Here is a 12,564-nt window from a genome sequence, read left to right as displayed (position 1 = left end):
TGCAGTGTGAGATCTCTGGAAACACCAGCACCCATTTAGTCCCAGGATCTGATATGAATTTGCCTCCCACCCTCAGTCACATTCCTTTTGGTGTAAGATGCCTTTTTGTTCTGAGTCCGAAATGAAGTAGGAATGGGAAGGTCGTCCCTGAAACTTTGAGGTGGCTGTGTCTTCTGGTGGGAAGTATAGACACTAGCACACTAGCCATAATTAACTGACTCAGGTGGAATTCACAGGGGCTATGCGAAGAGTGCAGGTGCCTGTAGACCTCAAAACAACCTATGAAAGACTACATGCTGGAGACTTTTACAACCAATCTGCTCTTTTAAAGGGTCAAGTATCCACAGACTGAGCATTCTAGCTCTCCTAAAGCCTAGGGCCAAAGGAAGCAGTCTGCTTTGGTCTTGGTAGGAACCAATCAGCCTAGCTCAAGAACAGAGTTTAGAACTACCCATCCCAGAGTACACAGCTTTTGCCACCAAGAACTCTGTTTCAGTGGGTTCCTCCCTGATTATTGTGTTTTCATGGTGGTTTTTGTTGTTGGTGGTGGTGGGGTGGTATGTGTGTGTGTTTGTGTGTTGTAGAATAGTGAATTTCACAAAACAAAGAATTCTTATTTCACATGCTATTTCACATACATTTCTTAAAAAGAGACAGTTTACAAAGATGTGGGGCCTGACATGCAAATGCAGGACTCTCTGTCTTTACCATTGGCCACAGAGCCCTCGCCCTGGCCACAGAAATTGCTGTTTGCTTCTTTAGCTGTTATAAATCTTTCTATTTCTCGTTTTCTTAAATCATGCTTTCTTTGTTTTCTATACACAGTCAGATCTGCCAGTGAACCTCCGGCCTTGAAAGTTGACGAGGTAAGAATTCTGAGATATTTTCTTCTAGACTCATCATAAACCTAACTGGAACTTTTGGAGGGACCATGAGAATGTCAGAAATCGTACAGACCAGAACCCTTAAGTGTGTGACATCTTTACAGAAAGCAACCATGATAGTCTTGGACAGTGTTGCTGTAGTCTTGGTGTCTAAAGAAAGCATGGTTCTCTTTAGTGACAGTTAAAATTGGAGTTTTACCCAGATTTCCTCTATCTTCTAAAAAAAATGTCTGAACTAGGGAACATTTGAAGTTGTTGCCTTAATAATGGGATCCCTGTGGTACCAAAAGTGATTAAGGGATTTCAAACATTAACATACCCTGTGCATGACAGAGCCTCAGGGTGACTGGTTTGGGAAGGTAAGCCTTGACTTAATGGATTGGTCATAGACATTGCAAAAGCTTTTGCCTGAGCAGCAACCAGAACAGCAAGAGGTCAGTTGAGTGCTGGTGGGCTTCTCTGAAAGACCCTTAATTAACTCTGGAGATGAGTTAAAGCCATTTGAAACTGGTTACAAACTTGAAAGACCCCATTAGCCTGAGTCAGGTAAGACTGGAGTTTGCCTATCCCAAACTAGAAGTGGTGTTTTTATTTGACAGAGACTCAGAATTTTCATTCCATTCAGCTTCATTATGAAAAATTATCACTGTATATCAAAGCAAAGATAACTGTTATAAAAATTTCCCATGTCCTCATCATCCAGTATGAGCAGTTATAAATTCACAGCCAGCATTGTTCTTTATACTTTCATCTGCTTCTCTTCTTTTTCCATTGGGTTGAACGATGTGGCCTCTTGCATTCGGTGGTTGGACTTTCAGTCATTTACTTATGTTTAATGGCTTTAGCAAAATTCTGATAAAAACAGGAAGCCTTGGCACCTGGCTTAATTGATTTCTAGAAGTTGTCCTTCATTTGTTCTTTACGTAGCAAATGTGTGCTTAACATTTACAATCCCTAGGCCTTTGGATAAGGGAAGGTTTCTCTTTTTTTCAAACACACGGTAATGAGGTCCTCAAATTTGGACTTTTGAGATCATCAAATGAAGCTACCCATTTGATGACAGAATGAAAAGATGACATTCATCTACAACTTTAACAGTCAAATGTAAGCCTTTGACATATATCACAATTCTAGAAACCCAATGGGGGGGTTATTTCTTAACTTACTAACATCATGGGATTGCAAAGACTGTGCACAAAGCAAAACTCCTCCCAATTCTCTAATCAATCTTTCTGTTTTATCATGAAGTTCCTTCAGCAATCTCCCTTCATTTCAAGGAAAAACTCTGTGAGAGCAGGTGTGGTTTCCAACTGAACAGTTTTGCTCCAGCGTGTAGCCAGCACATCTGGCATTTGTTATATATTTAATAAAAGTGTTGAATGAATGAACAAAAGAATTTAAGCCAGATGTAGGTGTACAAAGATGAAATCCACATAGGCCACAGTATTGCCAACTGCATGGGAGAGTAATGTGGTATTAGAGGCCCCATGGATGAAGGATGAGCAAAGCGTCACCAGCAGGTGGAGGAGGGGCCTGGCCTGGTGGCACTGTGGAGGAAAGCTTTGAGTCATGGTGAGATGCTCCCAGTCTGGAAGGGAGAGAAGACTCAATCCAGGCATAAAGAGTCCTGTGTCAGAATACACACAGATGCCAAAGGCCATGATGTCTTCTCAAACCTTCAGAGACTTCAAGTGGCCAGGGTGTAATTAACTGAAGAGGCAGGCCAACTAAGTGTGGAGGGATTCTGTAATCTGGGTGGGCAGGCAGAAAAGAATATGCAATGAGATTTTTTTTCTTGGAAAAGATGATTCTACAGGCAGCTGGGGAAATGGAAGGAAGGCCAGTGGGAAGACGTGTCTAAGAAGGGGTTGGGTTCAGGAGAGCTGGTGGAATTGATGACAGGAGTGAGCAGTAAAGGGAGAAAGCATCTAGGATGCCTCAAAATGTCTCTTTGGGAAATTGAGCTGGGGAGTGATTGCCAGGCTCTAGATGCAAGAAGAGAGACTAGAATTCAGCTTCCAGGAGTGGCTTCATCAACATGGGTGTACCTGTAGACCCCTTCCTGCCAGGTGGAGCAGCATTGTCCTGACAGAGTCGGGGTTGTCCGCTAGCACCCCTAGAGAAACATGGAAACACAAGGCTACACAGAAGCCACCCAGATCAGTTGAATCAGAAGCCTTAGGGGAAAAGCCTGGATAGCCTAAGTTTCTGAAAGCTCTGCAGATGGTTATACAGTGCAGGCAGAGTTGAGGATTTCTGCGTGTGAGCTTATGTGAAGATAGCTTTGTGAGCACTGCACGTGTGTGTGCATGTGTGCATGTGTGCATGCGTGCGTGCATGTGTGCATGTGTGTGTGTGTGTGTGCATGTGTGCATGTGTGTGTGTGTGTGTGTGTGTATAAGACCAGGCAGAACTTCGGCTGCCCTGTAATCAAGTTCTTTAAGTTTAAGTATCTCATACCTTTTGGTTAAGGACTGGGCCATCCCGATATTCCTTCAAATATTACTAATACTAAGAATGTTTTATACATCTTCTGGCATTCTTTGTATGTTGTGTGGGTTTCATGTTAAAAAGTAAACTGAAAAATTTCAAGTAAATCCAAGCAGAGTTGCCCAATGGAGGTTGATCATGTGTTCATTGGGACAGTTCTTCATTGTGCTCTTAGTACTTGTAGCTCATAGAGGGCAATGGCATCCTGTAGTCATTGTGGTCTCTGGAATGCTCTAGGAACACGCTGAGAACTACTATGCCTTTGCGCACAACTTTATTTATTTTTTTGCATTTTAGAACTTTATTTCAATGTAACTGTATGCATAAGAAATACACTCATATTGGTTAATAGAGTACAATTATGTTTAACTTATCCTACACAATCTTGACCAGAAACTTGGTACATGAGTTAAAATTTTTTAAAGAAACACACTAGTCTGATTTATTTCTGTCTATTACAAATGTATTAAAGATCCTCCATTAAATGCTGCTGGAGGCAGTAGAACCTTGAGAAATATACTTTTGTTTTGTCTCAGAAAAGTAACACGTATTATACTGTAAAGGTTTATAAGATTGACACAAAACATTGTTGCAATGTTACAATACTAGTTTTTGGAGTTCAGTAACTATGGGATACACGCAGCTGTAAAAGCTGTCTCACTTAGCCAGCTGTACACACGGACTGCAAATCTTCGTATTCAAATCATTTCTGAACTAAGACTACAGGGCGGCTCTGTCGCTAAAGGCTAGGCTGCACACAACTTTCAAGGGGTTATTTGGCATTTGCTACTCTCTCCTTTTGCATTTTTTCTTCAGAAAAAATTATCTTTCTTGGTGGTCCCTTATCTAAATTGTCTCTGACTTAAACTAAAGAAAGAAACTAAACAAAGTAGGCATATAAAAGGTGGTGTTATTTTGTGCCCTCTCGGGGATTTTGAGCAGATTTGGTTTAGTACTAAGTTTGTTTTTTTTAAGTCTAAACAGAGAAGCAAATTAAACACTAGGTAAGAAATTGTCAAATATTATGGTTTGAAACAAAATCCTGCTAAGGTATCAGACAAATGGTACTCCAGTGATGAAAGATGATTTGTTTTCTGTTGCTGTTATAACAAGTTATTATAAGTTTAACATCTTGAAAACATACATATGCATATTCCAGTGCCATGGGATAGGATCAGCAGGGATCTCACTTTGGCTAAAAGTCACATATTAAGAGGCTCAAGGCCCCTCATCTTTATAGTTTCCAATGCCATTTTCAAAGCCTGTGACATTGTATATCTGTGTGACTTTGTACTGTAGGCACATTATCTTCAGACCTGCTACATCTAGATGAACAGGAATAATCTCACAAGATCCTTAATTTAATCATACCTACATACTCCCTTTATTCAGGTCAGGCTACACAGTCGCAGGCTCCAGGAGACTGAGACATAGACTTATTTGGAGGCTGTTATTCTGCCTACCACAGAGGAAAGAGGAACTGTTCAGAAGTAGCGATGCTTCAGGTTGGGTTCATGTCACTTCATTACACTAGATTGAGGGGTTTCAGTGCTCCTGAGCAAATGAAATAAGTTTTTGGCTTAGCTCCATAGTTTCTACGCTGTGGGTCCAGGCACTGGAGACTTCTCCTTTTCTTAGACTATTTGGCAGTGAAGCAAGCAGACAGGTTGAAGTCCAGTGCCTCCCTTGTTTTTGGCTAGACTGTGGAACTATGGGTGTGGCCTCTGGAGAGGTTGCTACTTTGGGTGTTTTTCCAGCTCTGAGTGCTTGTCTACAGGTCGTAGGTTCCCAGGACTTTAAATAGGGCCAGAGAGTGTGGGGGTTTTATCATAGGCTACTCTGTCTGCCTGCCACATCTGTATTATTTATTAGGCTCTGAAATATGAAGATTGGGGAGGGAGAGATATAGTATTCAGCATCTCTATGTAGCATGGCTGTTACTGACAGTTTCCAAGCGTATCTCAGCTTCCTCCGCGTTAGGTAGGTTATCCCTGAAAGCAAGAAACTATTTCTGGTGGAAAAAAAAATGGATTGTTGGGTTATTTTTAAAAGGGCCATCTTGAAAGGAACATGAGAGCTTAAAGATTTTGGTGAGGTTTTAAGTTCTTCATATGTCTTTGTAGCAAGACTTCCTTCTACCAACTGTAGATACCCCAGCACCACAAGCCTGAAGTTTAAATCTAGGGCTGTCAGAGGAGCATCAAAATGCCCTGATTTAACTTGGAGAATCCTAAGCATAACAGGATAGTGGGTCATCTTAAAGGGCTAAGGAAATAGCTCCAGTGGACTTTGATGTCATACTGATGGATTTTTAGAACAAAGGTTTTAGTTTAATTAAATAATAAATATGGCCTCCGGGGTTTGGATGGAAAATGCTAACAAATCTATCCTATTTGGAAAACCTGCATCTACTATCACCCTCTGCATTCATGGGTTCTGCACCAACAGATTTAGCCAATCATGGATAGAAAAATATTTTTAAAAAATTACTTCTGGGGGTGACAGGTGTATCTCAATAGGTAGACTGCTTGCCTAACATGCATGAAGCCCTGGGTTAGATCTTTAGCACCACGTAAAGTAAACATAGTAGTAGTACACCCTTCAATAGAAGCACTTGGGAGGTGGAGGCAAGAGGATCAGAAGTTCAAGAGCATCGTCAACTACATAGGAATTCAAGGTTAGCCTGAGATACATGGGATCCTGTTTCAAAAACAAACAAAACAAAACAAAAAACCCTCAGTTTTGTAGTGTGTGTCTACATGCTTTTTTTCCTGGTCATGCCACAAACAATGCAACCTAATAACGTTTTCATAGCATTTACCATGCCATGACAAGTAATCTAGAGGCAATTCAAAGAGAAGACGCATAAGAGGTTATATGTAAATATTATGCCATTTGAGGGGAAGAATTTAACAGCTACAGATTTTGGCGTCCAGATAGTCTTTCACAGGTACCCCATAAGTCAGGATGGCTTGACACACGCAAAGTCGACACAGTAACGACAATTCCTAGGATTCAGAAAAACCAGCAACATTTGTGAAACCACAAGGTCAATTAAAAGTGTTTTCCTGCCCAGTTAGTTCCCCAGTGGCAGCAGCTGCTTCCTGTGTGTTCCCTGCAAAAATGGAAGCTTCAAGAACTGTGTTACTGAGCATCCATGGGACCTCTCTCCCTCCATCTTCTTCAGTATGTCAGCATGTATAGAGGTTATAATACCCAAGTCTGCCACGGAGTTCTCTTAGCTTTTATCCTGCGTTTTGTGTTACAAAACTGAACACTTACCTCCTAATAAGCTGTGTAGAGTGTTTGGAAGACTGGGTGCTTTAAGGGACGGGGTTGAGCAGACAATGACTTAGATATTGCTGCATCTGCTAATGACACCTGCTTAGCTGTCTAAAGCAAAGCCTAACAGAAGAGATGCTGAGAGTCCTAGGGCGGTATCCCTTGCTCTTCTGTGGCTTCTATTTGGAGTTTTGATCTCTCTAAACCATTAGGACTAAACAAAGAGAATTGTAATCATACTGGAAACAGCAATATGTTGACTTCCTCAGGCAAGAGTTCGACTTTCAGGAGTCGGCAGGGTTTTGAGCTGTTGTTGATTTTTGATTGATGTTTTTTAAATGGGACTCATCATTTCCTACCTTCCGAACTATGCTACTTGATAGATCCAAGGAATTCTCTTCTTTTCACTTCCCCAAAAGATTTAACATTATCAGTTATTGAAGGAGCTATATCTTTGGACAGGGGTCCTGGACAGATTTGCAAATTTACTGTTATTTGTTTATTTATCTATTTCTTGTATAGAGGTGCAGGTGGGTGCATGGTATTTGTGTGTGTGTGTGTGTGTGTGTGTGGTACCATGGCTTATACACACAATGCTGGTTTGAAGGGAAGAAGACAACTTGCAGGAGTTGCTTGTCTCCTTCTGTCATGTAGCTTTGTAGGGATTGAACTCAGGGAGGAAAGTTTTGCTGCAAGCCCCAAAATGTGCTGAGACAACTCCCTGGCACCAGACTTGTGAATTGCTTTGACTTTTTGCTAAATCATATTTGGAACTTCTTTCTAAGACTTCTGATCTCCACTAAATTGATTAATTAATTAATCTATTTATTTATGTTTTGAGTCAGGGTTTCACCGTGTAGCTTCCCAGATGCTGGGATTTTGGGCATGCATGCCAGACATGGCAACCCTGGTGTCATTTTACCAAGACTACCTAGGGGCTAAGGACATAGTGTAGTGGTAGAGTACTTGTTGGGCTCCAGTGAAGGCCTGGTTTGAGTCTTAGCACTGGAACAACAAGACCCTACTGGTGTTTCCATGAATTAACAAGTTCTATAAGAAACTATACAATTACTTAAGCCCAGATTCTTTTATTCTTTTTAAAAGAGAGATTAGAGGACATATGCAAATAAGGGATCAAAGTCTCTAGTGGCTGGGCAGTGGTAGTGGCACACACCTTTAATCCCAGCGTCTGGGAGGCAGAGGCAGGCAGATCTCTAAGTTCGAGGCCAGCCTGGTCTACAAAGAGAGTTCCAGGACAGCCAGGTCTACACAGAGAAACCCTGTCTAAAATATATATATATATATATATATATATATATATATATATATATATATATGAAGGGAAGCAAAAGAAAAAAGACTTCTGTGCTGGGAACAGGATTTCCTATTGGGAAAATGTCCAGGAAGAAGATAGAGGTGACGTTTGCATTATTACTAAATGCCGTCCCACTGTTTGCTTTAATGAAAGGTGAATAATTTTACCTTAATTAAAAAACTAAACTTCCAGAGGAGAAAATAAGCTGCTTCTTCTTGTCTTCAAATTCTGGGAAGGATCTGTAGCCATTATAATGCACTCATGTTAAAGCCCCAGCCCTCAATTATTGTCTGTTCTTTTCCATTACTGAGAGAAAATATTAGCCTCAGAGTCATGGTGGTACTAAGTGAGGAAGCTGTTGAATTGTTCATTGTTAAAATGTGTCTTTTTTGTCACTAGGATATCAACTGGTCTATCTTCGGCAAAGCTTATCACAATAAAACGTTTTTTAAAGTTTAGCAATTTAAAGGGACTTGGCTTCTTTCCACCTGTCGTGGGATAGAAGTCCTTTTAGAACCATTGTAAGCTTTTACTATCCCATAGTACAGACTGTAATTGGAAGTAATAGAATGGAAGAAGCCCAGATGTGTCAATTTTAATAAAATGTGAGCCAGGTAGCAGATTTCATATATAGAAATATCTTTTATTAAACTATCTCCTTAGACGTCCCAAGGGCCAATAATTGATGGGGACTTCTTTCAAGAGAGCATGAGGAAATGTGGGATTAATTATGAAATCTTGTGTCTTTAAATTTCTGCCAGATTCATAGATAACCATTTTAACCTTTCTACAGAGATGTAACTAGGCAACCAATATAGCATTTGGTCTCTGCACAGCACCCAAAGTGTGTAGCTATTACATCATTTTCTTTTTTAGAAATACTATTTAAATCTCTGCTTTAGCTATAGCATATGCTGCCATGTAACCTTTATTTTCTTTGAAAATATCACACATATCCCCAGCCTGGCTTGTAATGTGGTTCCTGGAAGCCCAGCATTAAGGCAGTATGTACACAGGAGCAATGATGTGGTTTGACAGTGGCCACATGCACTGTGCTTTATAATTTAGGTTAAGGTAGTAGGTATCAAATTAAAAAAGCTATAACAATATTTAAAAATATTTTTATTAATCTTTTGATAATTTCATACACTGTATCTTGATCATAATCACCCTGTTTCTCCTTCTAACTCTTCCCAGATCTACCCCATCTATCTATCCCCTCAGATTCATGCTTTCTTTTTCTTTTTTTTTTACAATAACCCTTGACTCCAATTAGTGCTGTCAATATATTCCTAAGTCTGGGGCCATTCACTGTAGAGTGGTCAGTGGGCCAACCAGGCACCACACCCAGAAGAAAAATGATCCTCTCCCAGAGTTCATCTAGTTCAGTTATGGTGTAATCTTGTTAGTCTTTTCTCTTCCCATGACTGACTTGATTTTGCAGGTCAAACACAGGCAGTCATACTTGCTATGACTTCATAAGTGCAGCAGTCTATCATGCCTGGAAGACAATGTTTTCCTTCAGTCCTATCCGACCTCTGGCTCCTAGAATCTTTCTGCTCCCCTCTCCCATGTAACATGAGGGCCTGCTAGTTGGGGTTTTTGACCTGCCCAGTTCCCGCAGCCTTTTAGCCCCCCAAAAATCACACAGAGAGTCTGCATTAGTTATAAACTGACCCATTAGCTCAAGCTTCTTATTAACCCTTGTAACTTATATTAACCCATTATTCTTATCTATGTTAGTCACATGTCTCAGTACCTTTTTCAGCAGGGCAGGTCACATCCTGCTTCTTCAGTGTCTGGACAGGACAGGGGAGAGAGCTTCCTTCTTCCCAGGATACGCCTGTTCTCATTGCCCCGCCTCTACTCCCTGTCTGGTTGTCCCACCTATACTTCCTGCCTGGCTACTGACCAATCGGCATTTATTTAAAACATAATCGACAGAATACAGAATTGTGCCGCACCATGTACCCATGGGCAATCTCCACATTGGTTGGTCATTATTGCAGTTCACAGTAGGTAAGAGACTGTTGAGGAATCCTCCCCCAAGCAGCCTGCAAAATTCCTTCCAGAACTATGAAAGCTCATCAGAAAGACGCTTCCTGGTCAGTACCAACTTGATTTCTCCATGCCTTGTGACCAATGTGGGTGGTGTCTCCAGCTTCACTTTTAATGTGGGAACATGAAAAGGTTTAAACTTATGTCCTCAGTAGGTAGAAATGAATGTTTTCCACAGCATGATTAATGAAAACAATGTATATCATCTTAGAGAAGAAAACTGGACTTTATTCTAATGAACTTGGTTATATTGTACTGTATATGTGGTAACTAGAAATACCAAGTTTTGTCAGTAAGCAAGAACTTATTAGGAGCATTTTATATCTCAAACACTCTTTAGGTAGGTGCGGTGTTCCTTTTTTATTATAATCATAATTTTAAATTTTAATTAGCATTTTATTAATAAAATTAAAGTACTAGAGATGGATGTAAGTGATAAGTAAAGGGGTTTTCCTCCATCAGTTTCTAGCATCACTGTCAGAGGTGACTGAAGTGAACAGTTTCTGGTAAGTATTGGAGAGACTTCCCAGTCCTAGTTACTCTGTAGAGAGAAGGTGGGTGTGTTAAGTAGTATACAGCCATCTGTCCCTCAGCTTCTCTTCTAAGCCAAATCTTTTAATTTTGAAATGCTGTTTGATACTTCTTTTTCAAATGTGTCTTTTAAAAATTGCCATGGCCAATGTGGCTAGGGCTGAGGGCATGGGGGACAGTGGAAGAGTCAGTGTGAACAACAACCAAGGAACAGTCTTTAGTGTTGTTCTCTGTAATCCTCATGTCGCCTGTAGTACATGATGTCCCTGTATCCTTTAAAGGACCTGTGACACAGCAACTGCTCACTTTATAGAACAGGAAGCTGTGGTTCCCGGAGGTAGACAATTTGCCCATGATCATTAGGTCACATAGTGATCAGTAGAGACCGGATCAGAATAGACACCGAGTTTCAGCCTGTTTTAGTCAGTGTCCTATTGCTGTGAAGAGACACCATGACCATGACAACTCTTTCTTTTTAAAGTTTTATTTATTTATTATTTATAATTTCATTTTACATTCCAACCACAGTTCTCCCTCCCACCCCTCTTCCCAACTCCCTATTACCTCCCCTTCAGATCACCCCTCACCCACTCCTCCCAAAGCCCTCCCATGGAGAGTCAACAAAAGCCAAGCACATTAAGGTGAGACAGGACTAACCCCCCTCCCCATGCCTGCATCGTACCATAGAAAATAGATTCCAAATAACTAGGACCCAGGGCTAGATCCTGGTCCCACTGCCAGGGGCCCCTCAGATAGACCAAGCTACACAACTGGTTCCCACATGCAGAGGACATGGTTTCATCCCAAGCAGGCTCCACAGCTGTTAGTCTAGAGTTTGTGAGTTCCCACGAGCTTGGTTTAGCTGTCTGTAGATTTTTCTGTCATCATCTCGACCTCCCTTGCTCATATAATTCCTCCTCTCTCTCTTTTACTGGATTCCTGAAGTTGAACCTGGCGTTTGGCTCTGGATCTCTGCATCTGGTTCCATCAGTTACTAGATGAAGGCTCTATGATGATAGTTTGGGTATTCACCAATCAGATTACAGGGGAAGGCCAATTCAGGAACCCTCTCTACGATTGCTAGGAGTCTTATCTGAGGTCATTTTTGGACCATGATAACTCTTAAAAAGGAAAATATTTAATTGGGGCTTGCTTGCAGTTCAGAGGTTTAGTCCTTTATCATGGAGGGTACATGGTGTGGGAGCATGCAGACAGTCATGGTGCTGAAGAAAGAGCTGAGAGTTCTACATTTGGGGTCTCAGAGAGCAGGAAGAGAGAGCGTCTCTGGACCTGGCTTGAGCTTCTAAAACCTCCAAGTTCCCCTCCCTAAGCATTCAAATACATGATCCTATGGGAGACATTCTTTGTTGTAGGAAGAGAGGGCCATGTTCGTGGCCCAGCTAGATTAACCCCCGAAATAACCACACAAAAATCTGTATTAATTAAATCACTGCCTGGCCCATTAGCTCTAGTCTCTTATTGGCTAACTCTCACATCTTGATTCAACCCATTTCTAATAATCTGTATGTCACCACGAGACTGTGGCTTACCGGGGAAATATTCAGCATGTCTGACCTGGCAGCTGGCTCCATGGCGTCTCTCTCAGCCTGCCTTCTTCCCCCCAGAATTCTGTTCTGTCTACTCCGCCCACCTAAGGGCTGTCCTATCAAAAGGCCAAGGCAGCTTCTTTATTCAACCAATGAAGTCAACACAAATACAGAAGGACCTCCTACACTAATTCTTATTCAAACTACCACTCAGAGCACTTGATGATTATGAAGATGAAGTTAACCACACTTCTGTGGTTCCTGAAGTGACCGACTAAAAGTGTCGGTGAATTCTCAAGACTTGATTACACAGTCATTCTGATTCTGCCAGTGACAAGTTATTTAAGACAGTGCAAATTGGGGGAGGCAGCTCTCTCCTTTTTTATTTCGTTAGGTAATTCTGAGTGCAAGGTGAGACCACAGCCAAACTGATAAAGCCGTACATTTTCATCCCTAG

The 12,564-nt window shown here is 41.2% G+C and overlaps 1 protein-coding gene across 2 annotated transcripts in view; it reads left to right on the top strand.

Moving 5' to 3' along the window:
• Positions 1–12,564, top strand: part of Gng2 (G protein subunit gamma 2) — a 105,044-nt gene that overhangs the window by 14,644 nt on the left and 77,836 nt on the right. For both annotated transcript variants that reach the window (XM_075949174.1, XM_075949175.1), the window contains exon 2: positions 826–866. The gene's annotated coding sequence lies outside the window, so the exon portion shown is untranslated. The remainder of the gene's footprint in view (positions 1–825; positions 867–12,564) is intronic.

This window comes from Microtus pennsylvanicus, chromosome 15 (genome assembly GCF_037038515.1).
Source record: "Microtus pennsylvanicus isolate mMicPen1 chromosome 15, mMicPen1.hap1, whole genome shotgun sequence".
NCBI classification, from domain to species: domain Eukaryota; kingdom Metazoa; phylum Chordata; class Mammalia; order Rodentia; family Cricetidae; genus Microtus; species Microtus pennsylvanicus.
Note: the sequence above shows the minus strand (reverse complement) of the source record. Positions and strands in the feature narration are given on the sequence as shown.